Consider the following 23,456-nt stretch of genomic DNA (forward strand, 5'->3'; position numbering starts at 1 on the left):
GAATAGATGATTGACATTTGCCAGTAAATTGAAAGATGATACTTGAAGTGTTACGGATCTGGTGACAGTAACCAAAGGTAGAGTGTGTGAGTTTAAATACTAAGCGTTAATATTTTCCAAGTTGCAGCCTGCAGCGCTCAGCCACGGTGAAGGGCCGTTATTAACCCGAGTGAAGGCGTGATAAAGAGCAGAAGAGGAAAAAAGTGAAGGGCACAATTTGTACATGTGAGCTGGTCTGATCTCGCCTGGGGATATAAATGGGAGCATCACTGTCCATTTTAATGCACCTGAGACTGATAAGGAAGGACAAACACTACAGACAATACCCTCCCCTCTCATTTTTTTCCCTCTCTCTCTGCTGCTCACAAAGTCCCTGGCAAGCTGAGCAGGACAGCACAAACAGAAATGTCGGCGCTGCTGTCTGACTTGGCAAGACCTTCAGTCGATGTGTAACGAAGGGGGAAGAGCCATCACTATCTCTGTGCCACACTTGTCCTCCAGCTGTCCCAACCAGGGCAGCAGATTTAGGGGGAATAACTGGCGTGTCATAGAAACCTGGTTTCAAATATTATTTAACTTCTATACACTGCTGATTCCACCTAAACACAGCAATCTAAGGCTATTTTATGGAATATTTCACTGAGTATTATTATCTCTCATTTGACCTTCTCTTGGGCCTAATTACATAACACACTGAAAATGTGACTACAATTTGCATTAATTACAGGATACTGATGATACAAGAGCTATTACATAAAGTTTGAGATTACCTAATTTAATACCATCTTTTTTCTACACTTGTACATAGTACAGTATTGTTCAAAATAATAGCAGTACAATGTGACTAATCAGAATAATCCAGGTTTTTAGTATATTTTTTACTGCTACATGGCAAACAAGTTATGCTAGTAGGAGGGAAGATGCCACAGTACAACAAAAAAGCTTCTGATGCAAACAAGCCTCCACATTAAACCAACATTTTTGCCTCACAGTTTAGTTCAGATTATAACTGCACTCGGGATCCAGACTTTAACTTTTAAGCAGTTTCACTTCAACTCCTTCTAATGCTGCTTTAACTGATACTTAAAGTGCTTTCATTGCCTTTGAGCTGAAACAAATCATTTGCTACATCAATTATTTTCTTGATTCTTTGTCTCATCTATGAAATATGTCTCTCAGTTTCCCAAACCTATTTAATTCATAGTAATTAAAACAGAAAATTAGCTGATATTAATGTTGAAGCTACAGCAAAAGATTTAAATTTGACAACGTTCAAAAAGCACAAAGAAAACCACACAATGCCACCCATAAAGGCTTACAAGGCAAAATCCACAAAAATAAGTTAGTCTGCATAAAATTGTGTTTTACAGAGTATTACTTTTGATTATGAAACATTACAATTTAGTTATTTTGTTTATACTGATCTAGAAATGCTGAAAATGATATTTAAACCACTTACTAAAAACTTCCAGTTACATATTTCTGACCGTCTGCACAAACTGATGTCATCTGGTAACCTCAGTGCTTCAGTTGACCTTTGAACCTGCTGAACTTCAACCATCACACAAATATAGAATTAATAGTTAGTTATTTTAGCCCAATTAGAAAGTGACAATGTTTTGTTCATTTTGTTGATTACACGCTACAGTTAATAACAACATTTTAGTAGATCTTGAGATTACTGTGATTTAAAACACATCTGACAGCAGGAACAAAACAAGGCCAGAGCATAACAGCAAATAAAGACAAAAACCAGCTTTTCTTTGTCGTCTCTGATAACAAGAAGAGGTAACTGACATGTTCAGTCTCTTCAAACCCACCTATCACCACCTTTGGATGAAATCAAAGAGTTTCCTTCAAAATCCCTCAAGCATTCCGGGACAACAGTGTCATCTTACACACGAAACATCTCAGCAGAGATGTCACACTCTGACAGAAAAGTTTTAAGTTGGTGAATAACTTCAGAAACAATTCAGAGAGTTGGACAGCTCGGGCTTGCAGATGTTTTGTCACATCTCTCAGATACTGAATGACTCATTTTCTGAAACGAAGCCCTTCAAATTAAGACTTAAGTCTAAACTCCTGCTCCCCCCTGCTGCTGTTCTGTTCCTCCCTCTCAGGTCTTGTCGGCACACTTTCATGCTTTGTTAAACATTTATTTTCTCTCAGGGTTGCTGGTAGAAGCAGAGAAAGGTTACAGTAGGAAAGAATTCTAGGATAGTTTTTTTGCCTAGTAGCTTTATAAAATTTCTGTATTGACCAGAAATGTTGAACTATCCCTTTACTGTACATATCCGCAATATTCAAGACATAAAATTAATATACAACATTATGAATTATAATTATAATTTATATTGTCAAATTTTTTGTATTAATTTTTATTTTATTTTTTCAGTTAATCAAGTATATGTAAGTTTAACAAATAACAGAAAATAATGCCCAGGACCCAGGAGATTTTTTTCTAAGCCCATCTTCGCATGTATTATTTATCAAACCAGCAAACCGACACCTAAACATAAACCACAGAAAAAAGCAGCAACTGCCCATATTTCTTTCAGTGACACTTTTTTTTACCCGGCTACTCCATAAATTGACAGCTCACTGCAGCAGCGATAAACACAATGAAACAATAAGAGGTTGATTTAAATCACCACGCGTATGAGCTGATAGGATTCACCACATCAAGTTTGATCAGTTAAAGTCAGCTGAAAGGCCTCCAAATGTGTCACGGTTGATGCTTTACATTAACAATGAACTGCAACTGGGAAGGTCACTGTATAAAGTGTAAACTGGCTTCACCTCCCTCGCAGCGTTTTCCCTTCTCGTGTCTGCTCTCAGTCCACCGTACCGCAGCTTTACATTGACCCCTCTCTCTACCGCAGGCCAAGGACAGAGATATGAATAAATTTGTTCCGCACAATGAACTGAAAATCGAATTCTTTTTCATTAATCTCTACTCAGGGACTCATTCGTGAATTCCTTCTTTTTTTCCAATGTTTTCAGGAAAATGACCGCCTGAGGGTTGCTTTGAAACAAAATAGAGTTTCTCTCCTACATGCAGACAAATGGTTGAGGTGGAAACCCTGAAAAGCAGCACAGATGATGCATTTGTCAGTGTGGAGATTTAGGGGAGTCAGAGCTGGTTTTCGCACAGCATCAAAAAGTTTATCCACTGGAAAGTGAATTAGTTGGCTGTAATATTGTCTTACTTATTGGACAGACTGAGAAAGTAGTGTTAATTATACATGAGGAGACTATTGGAATTAGGCACAAAGTCACTATGGAAACTTGGACTGTTTCATCCTCTGCCATTATCTCATTTAATGATTATTAAAACTTGGATGTGATTAACAACTAGATCTCTGTTTGGGGACATGACACCATCGAGTTCAGCCATGCTGCAGTACCTAATCAACCCTAACTTTACTTACAGTATATAGGCCGCCTTCATACAGATTCATGCTATTTAAAGTGCTTTACAGGTATCTGTTTTAGCCATTATGAGCCTTAGAGGTGATTTTTATTCATCAAATCCAAATTCAGACTCACTAAGAGAGTGTGAAACCCCACGGTTTGCTTTTGTTGTGCGTGACTGAGTGCGAGTCTTGGAGCGAACAGAGCGTGTGTTTCTACACACATTCACCAGTGAGTGCACCGAGCAGATGCCTCAGCCCTCACACACAGTGCTGTGCCGCTCCAGTATGAGCTTGTCAAAACATCCCGGGCTACTCTGCACTGCCAACACTTGAAGGTCTGCCAGGCCGGCCTCATCTGCTGCCCCAGCACCTTGTTAGCACCCGGAAAGGAACACAACCGCATAATCAGCTGCTAATACTTCTAAAAATAAGTCCGGCAGCTCAGGGGTCACAGGTAGGAGGCTTTCGAATTGACAGGTAGGCAGCATACTTATATCTATAAACACAAACTGAGGGGTGGCTTTGTTGTTTTTAGCAGCTTTATGCTTTTTTTCCATCAAGGTTACACCAGAGTGTGTTCACAGGGACAACAAAGGCTGATGGAGATGCATTGTAACACCCACCCAAGTTAAAACAATACAGTCTAATACAGTCCTGCAAGGAATTCTACTTTTATTTAGATAAATTCTCAGTTTTTGATGAAATTGTTTTAGAACAGTCATAGATGATTAAAATGATCTTTAAACAAACGGCTCTCTGAGGACTCTCTTAATCACTGAGGACAGTATCAACATTAATATTAGATTTAATGGAGCACAGTTGTACTTTACCTTTGAATCTGTGAACCCAATAAACTGCAAACTGATTAGTTTTTGGAATAATCCTTTGATCTGTGAAATGAAAGTCCCAGGTGTCATCTTTGAGAAAAAGTCCAAAACCCAAATATTCACATTACAATAGAAGCAAAAACCTTCTTCTACAACAGTTATTCAACTTTCAAATCAGTGTCCGATTTCTTTTTTCAATGACTCTGGTAAGTTTCTGCATTAGAGGTGAGGTTTTCTCTGAGAATTTAACACAGGCAACACATAAGCTACAGATACTGATGTCAACACACCTAAAGAATTACATTCACTACCAAATTCACAACAGAAACAGAACAGAAACATTTTTGTTTTTCCTGGCTACATCTGACCAAGCTGTGTCTCCTATTGTTATTGACTCAGTTACTTATGGAATTCAGTGTCTCTTATATTTCACTATAAGTGGAAACCCATTACATTACATTTAGTCGTTTAGCAGACACTTTTATCCAAAGCGACTTAGACGTGAGGTACAAGGCAGCAAGAATCTAAGTCAAGGAGAAAACATCAAAGCAAAGTCCTATCAGAAAAGTGTTCACATTTCACGAGATGCAAGTGCGAGAAAGAGCAGAAAGGAAGTTTTTTTTTGTTTTTTTTAATAGATTTAAGTGCATAGGGAGATGTGGGAAGAGTTGGCATCATGCCATGAGTTTTTTGTTTTTCAGCAGAAACCCTTAACCTTCTGTTGGTGCAACCGTTGTCAAATGTTTTGCTAAAACAAAAAAATCCATTCTTACTAATCATCAGGGGTTTATGTCTAATTTTTATATCGATCTTTAAAAAAATAAAAATAAAAAAAAACAATCCACCTTCAAGTTGCGATGATAAGGATATGGCTTTTGAGAAATATGAATGACTGCACCAAAAGCAACTCTGTATTCATCTGCTACTTGTTGAAATATTTCAGTATGCACCAAAGCGATTAACAGACCAACATTTCCCATCTCAAGAGCTCCACTGCTAATGCCGAGGTAAAAATACAACCTTTGTTATCAATTACAACCAAGCTTCAAAAACCAGAGCTGTCGTTTTAGACTTAACCAATTAACTCAGAATCAGCCGCAGCTTCTGTAGCCAACACCAGGACTGATCACTCACAAGCTCCAGCTGTGGACAGTAGCTACTGGCTCTGCCTCAGAAACTAAATGTTTGATCCTGTGGTGTGTTTTCTACATGGGATTATATTTTGTCATTTCTACTTTAGCTTATTTGACAGGGGCAGAACACATTAAGGAACAAAGCTGTAAATGTACCAGAGTTAGACAAGAGGCCACTTTTTATCTGTAGTCAAACATATTAGTATAAAACAATGAAATGTCACATTTAATTTGACCCATCTTTCCAAAGCTTAAACCATTTGCTGTCAGCATTAACAAAAATACAGTAGTCTTGTATGTTACTGTACATGCAAATGGGAGATCAATAGTTTTCACAGATACAGAACCTGAAGCTCATGTACAGTGTTTAATGTAAAGTGCGTGAACACGTGTGGTTTTAAAGAGAACTGGAATTATTATCGGACTGAAAAGTATGTCAGGTTTATGACATTGTTATTTGTGAGCTTCAGTGATAAATTGACCCATTTTTAAACACCGTGCCCAGTTTTCCATCTCAATAGAGTCATTGTTTTGTAGTGGCCCTTCTCCTCCTTGTCACTTAAGTATTTTATGTTCAAAGGCTTTGAGGAGCCTCATGAGTGGAGTAATTTAACCCAGAATCCTGATTAAAGCTAATGCTAATTGTTATGGTTCTCACTGTTATAAATATTCATTTGTCAACACGGCCTAGCTTCTGCGACACACCATTTACTGCTCCCTGCTGAGACTTACAGCTTTGAAGATGCCAGCAGTCCTACTTTTCTACTAGAGTAGGAGCAATCCTGAGACATACGGTGCACTTTCATCTTTTGACTGAGCTGCTGCACCAACGTCCGTCCTTTATATGAACCATGATGAATGCTGTACCGGTTTTACTGTGGCCAGTCTTACACATTACTTGTCTAATTTCTGACTTTAGACAATAGGTAAAGGTTAAAAATAGTGACTCCTATTTAAAGTGAGCTTTGTTCATTATTTGGTGTGTTTGAGACATTGTTTCTGGAATCTGTTTACTGGCACAAAGGCACTGCTGCCATTTTTCAGTTTAATGTTTTGATCCTTTGAGCCTCCTAAATGAAAGGTAATTTTTCTCAATTGTACTGAGGTGACAACAGAAGTTGCAGCAGAAATTAATAAACTTCAGACATTAAAAGTATTTGCAAAGCTTGGAGATTTTAGTGCAATACTGTGCGACTAATTAGATTGATTACCAACAGGTCAGCGTCATGATCATGTAAAAAGGTCATCGTAGAGAAGCTGATGCTCAGTAAGAAGTGTGAAGGGGACAAGGGGGGCCTGCCTGCAGTTCAGATCCCAATAATTTGCAAATCATTGGATTCTATTTTGATTTACATTGTACACGGCTTTCCAAAGTATAACACATACTGTAGAATAATAAACATCCATTTTGGCTTCCACTTTTACTATTATACCAATAATATTTAATGAACTCGGTAAGATTTTCAATGCAGAAATTTCACCTGCAATAGTGTTTTTAAATTGTGTTGCACTTACTTTTACTTGACATCAACACTTGTTTCTGTATTCCACTGAGGATAAGCAGTTTCCACAAACACTTTATACTCTGCATAATTGTGCTGATCTTTGTATTGCTACAATGTACCTGGAAAGTGTGTTTAAGTAAATCAATTATGTTTTGAGGGTATTTTTCTGCATCCAGTACTGTTTTATTAAGGTACAGGTACAAACACAAAGCTTATTGAGAACATGTAAAGAGCACTGCAGCTGTAAAACTGGTTTCTGTTGCTAGTTTTACATAAACTATGTTTATTTTTAAGGATTTTGGCCAAACCGTCACACAGGTGTGCAAATACTTTCTTTTCTTTAATCACTGTGTTCTGACGAGGGAGTGCTGTTATTTTAGTTTTTCTATTTTCGAAGTAGGTCTAATTTGTTGTTCAGAAACCTGCATTTATGATTTTGACTACATCTCAATTGTGTGGGTTCTGATTCCCAAGAGATCCTCAGAATTTGGTGCCATCTTAAACACAAAAGCTGTATACAGGATATTTTATTTAAGCTTACTCAGACGAAGAAGTGCTGATAAAATTCAGGTTTCCAGCCGTGCTCATTTTGTTTTTGTTTTTTGCTGTCAATCAAAATATGACTGAAATAACTCAATGTATTTTCCAATTTTTCTCAGGTTATATAAATATACACACACACACAAAGCAATTACAGCGTATCTATGTAAACAAATGCTAATGTAGAATCTGAATCGGACGATGGAAAACATACACCGATGTATACAATCACTCAATATCCACTCAGGCAATAAAGGAAAACATAAACACCAATTCAAGGAAGAGTTTCCAGACAATACCATCACTTCTCCTCTTGAACCACTGAAAACCACTAAAGCTGACTACAAATGTACTGTCTCTTTCTTTTGCAGTATTTGACTTTTAGCCTTTAGTTTTTTCTGTATTTTACTGTCAAACAAATGGAGACTGACCTGCTCCAATGGAACAGCTAAATCCCCAAGATAAAGCCATTGGAAGGACACCTCTCAGTTTACAAAGACAGTGTGTGGACATTATCATGTCTGTCCTTTTTCCTTTGTACGTCGCAAACATAACAGGAGGCACAAATCCCTCCAGGAAGTGTGAGGCCACTGGCTATGCCCAGCGTGGGACACAGACAGCAGGCATGATGCCAACCCCTGCTCAACCTCCAAGCTGTCTGCACACCCTCACTGCTGTGGCAAGATGATGAAAGAAATGAATTTAAATTAATCATGTCGCTGTGCTTCTCCAAGGACTCTCCCTTCCTGTTGTCTCCATCTCCATAACAAAACAATACCAGACATGTTTAATGAGGTAGATTTTTTTTTAACTACTAAAGCAGTTACAAGCGCTATTTTAATGTTTTAACCTGTTAAAAAGTCTGTAGTCACAGTTTGTCCCATAATCATCAAATCTAGCACCTTGAATATTTTAGTGTATATTGACCTCAGAACTAAAAAGTTGTGCTTCCATTCGTCCTGTGTTTGAAGTAATTAACAGACAGAAAGGAACTCTGCTAAGCTTGTATTATTCCATCACAGGAGTGATGCACGCTGCATCTAAAAGTTATCTTCACTATCAATACGTCAAACTGTTCTTTCTTTCAAATGGATTGATTTTCTGTCCATAAGATGCCAGAAAATAATGAAAAACGTCTCGGAGCCCAAATTAACACATTCAAATCAGCTCTTTTTGCCTGACCAGCTGTCTGATGTTGAGGTCACGATGATAGAAAACTGGGGTATAATGAATTTCTGAGGCATTTTAATTAATTAATCTAAAGATTCTTTTTGTCAATTGCTTGTTTGGTCTTCAAATCATCTGAACCAAATTAGAAAACGTTTTTCTTTCCCATCATCATCAACAAAAGGAGCAAATTCTGACTTTGAAGAAGTTTGAATCATTAAATGTTGCTTTTACAAAGAAACAATGGATCAGTTATAAAATAGTGATAATTAATAATTTCCAACATATGCATTACAATGTGCACTATTGATGGGATGTTTTCTAATTGTTTTTAATACGTTTTGTGAGAGATTACTGTATTAGCAGTGGAGCAATATGTTCGACTTGGATTGATTGCTCATCTGCTTCGTAGGTTTCGTAATGGAATATAATTTATCAATTAAATCTGCTAAATGACTGAGGTGTGCTCTGATTTCTACTCAGTGAGATGGTATTTTCAGGATTCTCATAAGCACTGTAAAATACAAAAACATAATGAACTTACCCTGTGCATCCACCAAACACACCTTCTAGGTTTTTAATGTTCAAATAATGACTTGATCGTTATAACGTCAGTTTTTTCACTTCCATTCGGAATTTATAGCTCAGGTCTGATATTCTTCTGTGGCTTTATTTTCTTTTTAACCATTGGATATTCACAGCTCAGTGTGATCATACAGCTCATGTTACTTGTTTTAGTTTTCATTTCCTTTGCCTCTGCTGCTGTGAAATTGTTTAATTGCACCTTTGAGGCTCTGCTACTTTTTACACTTTATTTTAATGTACACTGAACATCTTTGGTTTTTAATTCAATTTTTTTTTCAGTTTTATCATTTGATTAACTAATCTATATATTAATGAAAGTTTTCATCAAAAGATTAATAGGTAGTAATATTGTTAGTTGCTGCACTACTTATTATTTTTGATTTCAGAAAATTGAATTTTTAAGACAAAAGCTGTGTAACCAGAACTGTTTTGTTTTACACTGTTGTACAAGTTTATTTAATTTAAATTATTTTTTTAATTATTTGAAATGGTAAATTAAATTTTTTTCAAAATAGAGATAAAAGAAGAATCAATCATCAAGAATAGTTCTGGTTTTAGTACTTTATAAAACTAATCACCAATCCATCATAAATATCAACTGCTTTTGCCTTGTTCCTGCAGGGGTCACGTTGTTTTTTTTTGTTTTTTTAAACGCCGGATGCCCTTCCTGCCATAGCCCTTACATTTTATCCGAGCTCGGGACCTGACCAAGGTGGCCCTTGGTGGATGGAAGGCGCCGCACCTGATGGGGTACAATTGGAACCTGCAGCATTTTGCATCCCAACCCAATGCTCTACCACTGATCCACAAGGCCCATTCCCCAATCTTTCATAACTGACTGAATACAACAGGATGTAAGATGCAGTTTTCTACCAAAGAGGAAACAGCAGTAGAAATCTCTTAAGAGAACATGGAGCAGTTAGGAAGGCTTTGGAATTGGAGTCTATTCCAAAGCAAAAACTCTTTTTCCAAAAACAGATGGTAATTATCAGACAGTTGGCTGACAACTTGGCAGTGTTACTCTCCACATTCGATGTGACTGACGTCTTCAGTATGTTTAAAACATGTTGTCCATCGAGGGGACAGGCAGCCAGCTTGAAACAAATGACCTCCTCACAAACAAGGTTTGAATTTTAAAGAGAATGAACCATTGATCTGACCATTAGGTTAACGATCGGGTTCGTGACAGCCTGCAACGAAGCCGATTCAGGAATTAAATGAAGATCGATGGGAGAAGATCTACACTGTGATTAATGCCTCATTGACTTGTTGTAGGGACCGAGAACTCCTACACTTCGCTCAATATCATCTCTTTTGGATCTTAAACCACAATGATATGATGCTGGATGCAAATTTTTCTTTCCTACCATACAACATTGCTGAATAGTCCATACACCGATCAGTCAACATTAAAACCAGCATGGCCACTCTGTCCCATGCCAGTCATGGCCAGCAGTTTTATCCTACAGTAGCTGTCCTGTGGGATCAGAACAGATGGGCTACCCTTTGCTCCCCACATGCATCAGTGAACCTTGGGCACCCGTGGCTCTGTTGCTATTTCACCGTTTGTCCTTCCTTGGACCAGTTTTGTTAGATACTCAACCCTGCGTACTGGGAACACGTCACCACAGCCACAATTGTGGAGACACTCTGACCCAGTCGTCCATCCATCACAAACTGGTCCTTGTCAAAGTCAACCAGATCCCCACACTCACTCATTTTTCCTACTCCCCACACACCGACTTCAAGAACTGTATGTATCCAACCCCTCAACAGGAACTTTTGTTAAACAAAACAATTAACATTTTTTGGGCATCACCCGTTGTTATGTTGCTCTAAAATGTTTTCTCCCTTTGACCTTCCCCTTTAATCTTAATTTCAATGGGATATTCACTGGAGACACAAACTAAACTCAAAGCTACTGTAACTTATTAGGCAAAAAAAAAAAAATCAATTTGCATCTTTTTTTAGGGCCCCATTATGTTTTTTGATTTTCTACTCACCCTGTATCTGTTAAATTTTCCATCCTTTAGCCAACATAACTTGATTAAATGTAAATTACTTGTTTAATATTACTGGCATGAAGGTATAAAGAACTTTCTCTGATCAACATTCTATTAAAATGCAGACATGCACAATATACAAGTCTAATTGAGTCGTCGTTGGCAAGTTGTTAGCAAAGAGCCGGCAATGACACTCCAAGTTCATGTTTTTTTTTTCCAGGAATGCAAAAACATAATTGTTTACTCTGACTCAGAAAATAAAATTATTTTGATGACTGTCTGCCCACGCTCACATCTTGCTAATTGCCCATGAAGCAATTTCCATAAATAATAGCTCCTGTTTATTACAGAGGCCCCATCTGTCACACAAGAGTAATCAAATGAGCACTGTGACTTTGAGTAATGGCACCTATGGGCTTATATTGAGATACTCCACCACAAACCAATGAGGTGCAGTTCAGCAGCTCGTGCTGTAGTACAACTTTCATTTCAGAAGGGAAAATATTCACTTTGGATCAGTCTCATATCAAGCATCAAGACAGAGAACACGATTTTTACCTATTTTTAAAGCAGTTTGGGGATTGGTATTGTTGCCCAGGCTGTTGGTTTCCCCCCATTTTGGCCTAGACTGTAACATTAGTTGATACAGTCACATGAAATCTTGTACAGGCTGTCATGGTCTGGATTCCCTGAAGATGTTAGCGATTTCTTAACATTTCCTCTAGAGATATCAACCCATTAAGCTTTTGATTTGTCCAATACTTAGGTTTATGACCAAATACCTGCAAAACAGCTCCCTTAAGTCCTCTATTCATTTCTTTACACAGCTTTTTCTGTCACTCTTTCAGCCTAAAAATGATTGCAATACTATGAATGCATTCCAAGAGAGACTAACAAGGATTCTGTGCACCATTATCTCAATATAGAAACTGTTGCATATCTCTGCACTTGAAGACAGACTTGTTGCCTCCTAGTGTGGTCATTTAGACCAGGAATAAGCATTGTGATTTAAATTTCCAAAATGGTAGAGCACAACATCCAGCGCAAAACGGTTTGTTTCTAACATAAGTCATCCCAAAGAGTGCAACAATGTTAAACATTGTATTTGTTAAAGGTCCCAGTGTTAGCGTTGTGACGGTGGGTACATATGCATTTATGATGGGTCAGCTTCCAAAAACAAATAGCATAGCTGTAAACTGGAAAATGTGTTCTGAGAATTTTGGCTGTCTTTTGTAGCCTGGCAGGGTCCAAACCTTTTGTGACAAACGTAATATTTCCTTGTAAATGTTTCTAAATGGAGGTTCACTCAATCAGTCAATAAAGGCCATGGTATCTGAGACACAATGGGCCTGGACACAACATCAGTATTTTCTGCATTATGTGGATTGATTCAAATCTCATGCTGTAAACTATATGCTTCTAGTTATAACTCCGCTAATAAGTATGTCAGTCTCAGTTTGTTCCAACTTTCATTTCTAATCCTATGACAAGGTGTCATACAACCAAAATAGCAGCTGCTGCCCTGTTAAACATATTCGATATCAGTTAACAGAGTAATGAAACAACTAACCAGTATACCTCTGCTTTATAAACCCACTACCTCTTAGCAGACCTACATCAGCAAAGCAAAGCAGAATTTGCTAAGAACATTAATAAAATTGCAAATTAGACTAATTAGTTTCACTCCTATGTCTAATGTGCTTAAATGTCAAACACACTTATGTGCAAAAACCTCTACCTACAGTAGCATTATTACATAGTACATACATTTGATCTGGACAGTTTCAACGATGATGTTTAGCAAAGTCAATTAAGCAATTTTTTTGCTCTTTTTTAATAGTGACCACAATGTCTCCTACTGTTTTAATGTGCATTTACTGTCCTCTTTCATTTATACTGAACAGATTTACACAAAACTAGTTCAAAACTCAACAAATAAACTCAAAAATGTTTTACAAGGGTTTAGCAGTACCTAAAGTACAAATGTTTGGGGTAAAAATTAAAGTACATAAATCATTGTACTACATGTTCTCTGTCTCCCAGTTTGTTTTTTTTACACAGCATTTATTTTGTGATTAAAACATTTACCCATATGTAGAGTGAGCCAAATGTTGCTGCTGGTGTGTTTCATGACATGACACTGTTAGTTTGCTAAATGAGCTTAAGACACATGACATGGGATTTTTACTTTCGACGTTGGACTGAGATACACTTAATTATATCTGTATATACAAATGCAATACTAATGCTGGTTCCTGATGATAAATAATCAATGCAATTTCAAAAGTTAGTTATAGAACAAGAAGGTTTTAGAAATAAATACACTATAATTAACTACATGTCTATTTCAGTTATGGACAGTTGTTTTACTGAAGTACATAAAACAAGTTAAATGCAGTGTGGATAATACAATTATACAAGTAATTTTACAAGGCTGTAATTTTACAAATACTTTAAATAGAGTAATGAATGGTCAAATCATGGCAACCTATGAGGTAAATGTAAAAGAATCCAACATTCATGTCCGTTCCATAATTTGAGGAACATTACAGATGATTCGGTCCATACAGATCTGTGTGGAACTCTCATCAGTGGAGCGGGCATTTCTAACTTGCCTCAAGTATGTCGTGATTTATTTGCAACATCTGTTTGTTTCCATTACATAAACATGCATAAAAACAGGTAGATGGAAGCACTGACGCAGAAGCCAATATAGACAAGATGGTGTTATACAAAACATAAAAACATAATGAATTATCTATCCAGTAGTAAACTGTTTATCCTGGTAAGGGTTGTACAGGTGCTGGAGTGCTGGAGTGTCCACCGGCACAGCTGTGGATCGCCAGTCTTTCTCAGGGCCGAGATATACAGTGCTTATAACAGCATTCAAATAATTAGAGATCACGTGAGTGCAGTGAATGTGTTTGTAGGATTGCAGTAAAAATATACACTGTATTTTGATGGTCCAGTTACCTCCAAGCCTGAATCCTGACTAAAAACTACACAATGAAGACAAAAGAAAAAGCCAAGCAACTCTGTGAAAAGATGATTGAAATGCCAAACATTTCAGATTAGATGAACACCAGATTAAATGCTATGACTGGTGAAGTAAGAGGACAAAAACCCTATCTGCACTGCACCGTGACAGACAAGCAGTCACACTCACTCGCACGCCTACAAGTCGGAGTCACCAGTGAACCTAACGGTATGTGTTTGGACTGTGGGAGGAAACTGGAAACCCCTGCGCTGTCAAGAAAAACATGGAACAGTGGATCAAAATGCTTTTTATGTTCCCTCTGCTTACTCGTAGAAACACAGTGTGTTACTTCAAATCACCAATCACTGTTTAAAGAAGTGTGTGATGAAAGCAGAGACACTTAAACCGAAGGAAGCAGATGTATCATCAGAGTCTAAGTTCTGTCTGTGGACAAACAGTGTGGCAGTTATACCAACATCAAGACAAAAAAGTTTGAACAACTGAGTTAAAAGCACATCCGTGTTGATATTTTCTTCTTGGCTGCTGCAGATATGACGGCGGTTTTAAGCTCGACATGTCATCATTCACTCATGATGCTGTGGAGATTGCTTTTGTGTTAGAGTACTGGCTTAGAGGAGCGGGGGCCACACTCCTTCATCACGATAATGACAAAGACCGAGTTTGGAGGTGAAGGATTCAGTCTACACTCTGCTGTAATCATCCCAAAGGGTGTTTACCCTCACAAGAAGGATCAATGGTTCAATCCCCACTGGTCTTACTAAGGATAAAATGATGATTAATGAGGCTGTTTGAAAACACAATGTCCAGTGCAGGTAGACCGTTTTCTCCCTCTGCACATTCGTTAATTATCTCCTTCCTCTTGTTTTTCTCATTTCCTTCCTTGATTCACCTTCCTGTTTTCACTCATCTGTCCCTTGTGACTGTTTGAATAATTAGATATTTTTCAAAGCTAAAGTTTATTAGAACTCCTCCCAATACTGACCACGGGAAGAAGCTAAGAAAAGAAACCAATTTCATCTGTGTCTTAAGGTCTTTACAACCTAAAAACAACACACCACAACTATTCACATACACAATGCAAATTTCACATAAAGCAATATGGTTAAAGGACCAAAAATAAGTTTTTTTGTTTTTTTATCATAAAACGAAACAAATCTGACAAAGCCCAGCTTAGGTTAAAAACACTTTTACAACACTAGGTGGCAATTTGCAATCAGGAAAGCTCTTCTGGGTATAAATATCTGGATTGCAAACAGCCCTTTCATGCACATGTGTACTGTAGAACAGAAATCAGAAATAATGAGCAATATACCAGTAATTTGCAATCAGATACTTGTAACAAAACTTTGATTTCCCCTGGATTTGTGACGTCTGGGAAACCATTAGTCTGACAGAGAGGAGGGCCAACACCAGCACTTCATCTTCAAGGGATAAGATGAAAGAGGCCCATTGGAGGAGCAGCTGGATGTGCTTTTGCCTTTTGATTGTTGCCTTCTTTTCTTTCAGATATTCTTCTACTTCCTCTTTCCTTTTGCTCCCCCTCATCTCTTTGCTCCTCCATTTGTCTCCCTGCCACTTCCATATTTGTCAGCCTTTTTCTTTTTCTCAGTGTGCTGTCTGCTGTCTCTCGCTGGGGTTAGACGGGTATTGATTACTGATAAAAATCTATCATCTGTAAACATCAGAAAACAGTAAAAAGGTTCATAACAAGTTTAAACTGCCCAAAATTTAGAAAAGTACCATATAAATAAAGTTTGCTGTGCTAATATGCTTGTTTAATTAGCAGCGTAATGTGTCATAACAGATGGACTGGGAACGCCTACAACAGACAATGTTCTGCAGATGGATGTATCTGCTTCTCTGCTGCTTTATGTTTGTGCAGTTTGGGGAAATAGCCTCACAGCTTTAAGACACCTGCTAACAACAAGGATGGTAAAAGCTCAGTCTGTATCTGTTTTGTTATATCATGCCTAAACTCTCTACAGCTCTGTTTGCCTTGAAACAAGGATGAAATCTCCTGAAAAATGAAGCAAGGTTGAGATAAAATGCTTCAGAGTTTGGACTGTATTGTCTAAATATGATAAACAATCAAATTCATTTATTCATACAGTCACTGGTTTACATAAAGAAAACAACAGACCTGTGTGTTTCTTCAGGTCATGAACACTGGCTTTTTTAAATTTATTCTGTTGTAGTCTAGTGCCAGTTCAACTTTGACACCAAAACATTATTATAACAGAATAAAAGCCATTTATCTATTCATTCAGTTTTGCTAATTTTAACAAGTTGTCTGCTCAAAGTAGCTGCTGTTTCATGTGGTCTGTGACAGCAGTGCAGAAGCTGCACTTCGGCTGCAACAGATGAGGTGCCAGCTACCATTACGCAGCCCCCTGTCACCAGGTATTTGCGGTGTCATTCAGAATTTAGAGCGTATGCAGTCAGCAGCGTCATCTCTACAGAAGACAGCTTGTCGGATTAAAAACCCCCTTACTTCCAATTAAAAGGAGAATAAAGAATGTGTGATCGAGTAGTGGAGACTCAAAGAGTAATGCCCTGACATCAATTTGAAGCACTACAAAGGCATTAATATTTTTTTACCTTTTACCTATGCTTTGAAATATGCCCTGATTCACTTGGAACATCTCTACTAGTAGCTTCACACCTAACAGCACTGTTACAGCCCTGGCGTGTGTGACCTGTTACTTGTTTTATTTTTGTTTCGTGAGTCTGTTTTTTGAGAGCGTTTGTCTGTTGGGTGGAGTTTTGCATGAGAAACTAGGACTGTCTGCCTCGGGAGGAGGAGCTGACAAGCTTTTGTCCTGCACTTCAAGTTTAAAAACTCTGGCTCCGAACTTCCAGGCTGGCTTCTCTGGGGGCAGCACACAGTATGTTTTCTGCCCTCGACCTCCAAAGCCTTTTTGAGAATTCTGTGGTTTAGGTAGGATTATTGTTGTTGGTATTGTTCATATTTGTTGTGCATTTTCTGAATAGTATAATCACCATCTCACTGTCTTTTAAATAGCTACTAAAGAGTATTGAAGCTGCAGGGGTGAACTGCCATTTTCTTTAACACTGCTTTCTTTTGTTTTGCTTTTGGACAGTTAAGGTTTAACAAATGTCATTTTGTTTGTTTGTTTCACTTCAGGGATTCGCCAGCATTTTCTGTGGGGGAAAAGCTGCATTTTGGCCTTCGTTCACACCGAGTTATACTGCTTCACTCGTCATTTTTTTTTATAGTAATAAATTATTCACTTGATTGCAAATCTTGGAAACCAGACCTTAGTTTGGGGACCAGGGAGGGAAGAACAAGAATTTCAAGAATTTGTATATTGCTCTCCAACCCCCTAGGCAGGGCCATAACAAGCACTAAGTCTTCTTGCAATCAGGATTATTCCTATTACAAAAAAAAAAAGACATGGTCTATATGGGATACACTCAGTTATGTCATAATTATTTGCAAACCTATTTTCTCTCACTCTGCCATACTGCATTAGTGATTAACAGCATTTCCCAGAAGGACTTTCAACAATGCACAGAGAGGGATACATTATAGGTGCATCTCATTTATCTTATTTCATATCTCCCACAACCTCTAAATCACACGTGACCTGGAAATCGATTGAGGCCGTTTATCATTAACGCAAGTTCACTTCTCTTACTGCTGCAAAGAGGAGATTCGAGGGAGGAAAATGAGGATATAACTACGTAGGACTGGGTAACATGTCAGAAATCAATACTGATATTATTAAGAGCGAGAGGCACTATGGTTGGTTGCACTATAAATCTATAGTTTACTGTACTACACACAACATTTGTAATGTAACAGCACTAACGTAATTAGTTTAACTGTTATTATTTTTTGTTACTTAACAAAAGAAGAAAAAAATTGCATGCATCACCACTAAAGCATGAAACATTTATCATCAAAAAAAAAAAAAAAAAAAAAGAAAGAAAATCAACTCAGGCTCACTTTGTGTCTGTGTGCAGCTGAAGTTCTGTCTGACAGAACACGTCAGAGGTGAGTTCATTATTCATTCCTGAGTTTCAGGGGATACAAAGAGATGTTGTTTTTTCCCTTCACATCAACAGTTTCCCCACTCTTCCATGAAGAGTTCACACAACAATTCAGACACTATGTCTATGCACATGCAAGAACACAAAAACACACAGAAGAACTGTGCCTCTGAAGATATTTTTTTAAGCAAACATAATTTTTTTTCCACCTAGAGAATGTTGATGTTGCCACTGTTGACTGCAGTTTATTAGCATGTTTCTCCATTATCTGCAGCTTCAAAGTCCACTCGCATTCCGGCATCACAACCTACTGCAAATACAATGCTGTTCATGTGTGTCTGATGGTAAATGTAACCATCTAAAGCAGCTTGATGTGAAGCCAAGAAGATCCAATGTACATTTAAAATGAGAAAACTTCTTTCTTGGCAATCTCTGCATCAAGTTTATAACGTGCAATTGTGTAGCCATTAAGCAACCCTTAACTCAGCCTAAAATTTGTAAATTAATAACAAAATTATGTTTTCCCATCAAATGTTCAATAAAAACAGACACAGCCCCCCTTGAGCTAATCAAGGACAACAAGTTGATCCAAATTTAATCAGCCCCAGAGTTAGAGTTAACGTGACTCTAAATTTAAAATCATGATCTTTAAATACAGCCCCCTGTTTAGGCTAATCAATTACAAACAGTTTGTAATTACCGTTTTAGTGAAATCTCTGCACAGAATGTGGAGGGAAGCAAATGAACCATGAACAGAGTTTAATGCAAGATGCTTCAGAGGTTAGAATACATTTTTAAACCCCCCAATATACAACTATAATATCATTAATGTTTTAATGAGGAAAATGACTCATAACACATGTAAATAATCAAGTATTTAATTAATTGATTGAGAGAAAAACAACCTGTTAAATCCTCAACAGAATACCAACACAAGAGACTGAGAAATCTCCAATGCCTGTGTCTTCACCTCGCATTCTGCTCCGATACAGCTCAGATACTGAATACTGATACTGCAGGTTTGCTCAACTGTCCCTGAACCGGAACAGAAACCGGTAATGCTTCTCCTGCCTTCCAACATTGTGATCGCCACCTCACACACAGCCAGATAAAGAAGCCCAGCTGGAGACATGTGTCGGCATTGTATTACTGAACTTTGAGTAGGAAAAACAATGTTTTAAAGGTTGAACAAGAAAGAGGCCACGTGTCTGTGGTAGAAAATGAGTACATTTTGTTATTCAAATACAAATACTATATATAGAAATGTACTTCTACTCTAAATACATGCAATTTATTAACGGCTTTGCAACAGTTTTATTTGCTTAAGTAAAGTGTGAATGGATGAGTAACAGTGATAACAGAATCTCACTGTGGAACTGTTAAACATGTGGGGCACTGTAGTTTCTAAAAATGATCTGTAATAAATGATTTCACTTTGTCTAACATATTACTATATACTGTAGGCCTAGAAAAGTCTATAAATAAATGTTTAGACAACATGAGTGATTTTATTTTATTTTTTAAATTTAAGAGAGTTTACGCAATATCAACATAAAAAATTACATTTTACCATTTCATCTTGTTTGAAGATTTTGGACAAAAAAAATCTGGATCAAATGAAAGAACCAACTAAGCAACAGTTTGACATAAATGGAAAGAGATCACACTGAAACTGCAGCAATACATTTTTATATCCAGGCATTCCGTAGTGTGCACTGCAGCTGTGATAGATGTTTCCTCAATTAGTGTTTAACAGATATTTGGAGCTTGCTACATCTATGAATTAATAATTTACACAGGGATTAATCCTGTTTATAGGCAGTTGTAGTCACAGCATCAGATATGTTCACATGCTGTTCTATTTGTCCAGTCGTCTAAATTAGCATTTTTTTGCAATAATTGCAAACACTTGGCCCTGTGGTTTTCTGCCAGCAATAACAGTTTTTTAGTAAAATGGGAGTCAAATCCCACTGAGTTTTGATTATTTCATATTTCCAACTCCACTAACATTTAAATAGTAATGTTTATTGTATTCGATCTCAAGACTTTAAAAGCATCTCAATATCAAGAGTCATGTGTGGGAAGAAGGATGCAACAAAAGTGAGATATGGAGCACTGACATCTTCAGTTTCAAAGAAAGGTCTTATTAATATTATAATATTTTATGTTTAATGATTCAGAAGCTGTAAATTCTGCCAAATATCAAATATCAGTTTTATTTATTTTCCAAAAATAATAGTTTATAGAGTTTTCCAAGACGCACTGCTGTTACACACAAAAATAGAAAATTTCAATACACCCTACACGTTACTAGAAAGTTATTTTCTCTCCATTTTCCATAACCTGGTTATTATAACATAATTTCAAACAAATGAATAATTAATATAGGACCTGCTTCAGATTGTATTTTGAACTCCTATTCTCATAACTGTGGAGACTTTCTGATTTAATCAAAGTTAAAAAGGTTGTTACACTGACAAATTATGGTCTGATCCAAAACCAACACACCAGCACACAAATCCACTTCAAATTCAAAACTCAAATTTACTTTAAAAATTTAGGCATACACACACACACACCAGTACATTATGTTGTATTAGGTTTTTGGATACATGAGCAGCAGGTATTGTTCAATTTTATGCTATGAGTGTTTGTCTGCCCACTAAAGAACATGGGGCCCTTGTGCATTTCCATTATTAGCACCACCAACCGCTGGGAAGGTGGGAGAGTGACGAGCATTTGCTAATACACAAAGGCGAAATCACTATATTTTCATGTGACTGATTAAATTTATTTGCAAAAAAACAAAATTTCCTCTGGGTATCTGCGCCCATTAAAAAACCTGCTACAGTGCCCATGTGAAAAGGTGATATAGTAAGATGCAAAAAATGGACGCACCGACACATCTAAAGCCTGGCAAATATAAACTAATCACAGAGGCAGGGCCCACAGCTCTATTCTTCATCCTATTACTCATAAACCTCTCAGTTTCCCCCAGCTGTCTGCTTGCCACAGATAATAAGGAAGCCAAACATTTTCTCTCCTTTTTTATGAGTCTCTTCTCTACCCAAAGTAGATGCTGCTTTTCAGACACCTTCCATCTGAAAAAGGCTCTGATTTTCTTTGGGGCTGAGTTCTGAGACTGGATACATTTAATAAACAGAGGCATGTTTAATGAGCTTTGGCTCAGAGTGGAAGCCAAAACATGCAACATTATTTCTTACTGTTCTGTAGCTTTGCTGTACTGATTGAACTGTGTGGGTGTTTGAGACAAATGTCAAGGGTATGACCGCTTTGGGGATGTTTTTATTTGTATTTGTGAAATCTGAAATCTGACAGAACACTGTCATGCTCATAGTCTATGCTCCACTGGTTGAGAACAACTATTATTTGTTCCATGTGAGGGTGGTGTTAAGTGGGAGGTGGATCAGGCTGTGAGAAACAGCAGGGTTTCTGGATGATATTTGGTCCCTGCCAGGGCCATCTGCACTGTTGGAACAGCTCTCCTTTTTAAGCAGTCAGATTGGTCAATACATCTGTTTGTGAATTCTCTCAAACTGTTGAAACAACATGCATCACACGTGTTTCTTTTTCCAAACTCTCCGATGACCATTTTCAGATTTACACTTTAAAAGGTAAGACCGTCTGTGAGACGTATGGTCTGTCAATATGGCCAGTCAATCACCATGGTTGTGACTTAAAATTATGAATAAAACTTATAGAGGACTCCTTTTATTAATGAAGGACAAGCAGTTGCATGTGCTTATATTTCAAAGCTCTGAAGTAGTTGTGGTGGACCTTCACAGACCTTCAGTCTTTAGTTGGAATATATTTAGCTGAAGTACAAAACTGCCCCTCTCTGCTGCTGGAAAGAGTATATCTCTTTTGAGATATTTCAGTTGTCATCCATTTATTATAAGCACCTTGGATTCCCGATGAGCTAAGTTGTACCGTCTTGCATCATTTTGTTTTTCAGTATTTTTAGGTTTTGATTGCCTCTTTCTACAGTTGGGTTTTTAAATGATGCACAAGTTAAAGTAGGGATGTCAATTTTTCCCTGACTGAGTAAAAGTACCTACATTTACTTACAGATACTGCCTTCCAATACAAGTACTAAACTCTTGTGTTTGTAGTAAACAAATAGTAAAATATTGGTCCAAGGAGCAGTGGTGAAGCTCAAAGCAGGGGACACACCTGAAGAGTAACTGGACAAGTTCAAAGTTTTTCTACCCACTGTCACAGATTTGTAGTCTGACTGTCTGGAAGGAGGAGAAACCTGACAACAAGCAAACGCAGTCTGTAGAACCTCCAGAGGGAGTCAGAGGTACAGTAGAGTGACTATAAAACAAAGCAATCTTCAGGTACGGCTGTAGTTACAGTACTGTAGATCTCCCTCTTTTTGAGAAAGACTGGCAGTGACTAGATCTTAGGACTTCAGCAGAGTGGAGCCTGCAGTTAGCTTTACTTATCTTACAATACCTCCAAACCACAACCCACCTCTTCCCACCTACTCAAACAATGTGAAGTTAGTGTAAAGTCATGTCAGATGCAGCACTACAAGGGCAGTATCAGACCTAGTACTAGTATTGGACATCTCTAATTTAGAGCCAGTCCCGCTGTTATTAGCTACATTCTAAGTTTCTGATCTGTATTTTATAGAAATAAAGTTGAGATTAACTCTAGAAAGATGTTTTATTCCCTCTAATAGAATAAGGATTGTAAAAACAGTGTATAAAAGGGATGTCTTTAAAATAAGTTGACTATTTTCAACATGGTTGACATTGTCTTCACTTGCCACAATTTCTACCACAGAAACCTAATGCAGTTTGATATGAGCAGTCACAACTCTTCCAGTCCCCCTGTGGTAGTTCTGTGACAACAGAAGCCCATTGTTTTGTCAAAATGTTCTTTGCTATAACTGTGGGTGATTTAATTTGGTTGCAGCTACAGCTGAATGTCAGTGAAGCTTCTCCGCCATCCAAGTCAGATCATCTTGAAGATGAGTCATGTCAACTGGACGTCTTCCTGGTTAGCTTTAACATGTAACTACTCATCCAAGTAGCTTTGATCTGACTAAGTCTGGCTAGGGATATAGATCTATACTAAAGGGAGCTCTTTGTGTTTCACCTGTCCTGAACAAGCTTGGTAGGACAGTGGAGAAAGTAAGAGTTAGGGGATGTAGAAAGCCAAACAAAGCATGACTCGTCTTCTTTACTCCCCTGTTAAGTGTTTCATGACTGTTTTTAGGTTCTTTTCACGTTTTTGAAG

Source organism: Channa argus, chromosome 7 (genome assembly GCF_033026475.1).
Source record: "Channa argus isolate prfri chromosome 7, Channa argus male v1.0, whole genome shotgun sequence".
NCBI lineage: Eukaryota > Metazoa > Chordata > Actinopteri > Anabantiformes > Channidae > Channa > Channa argus.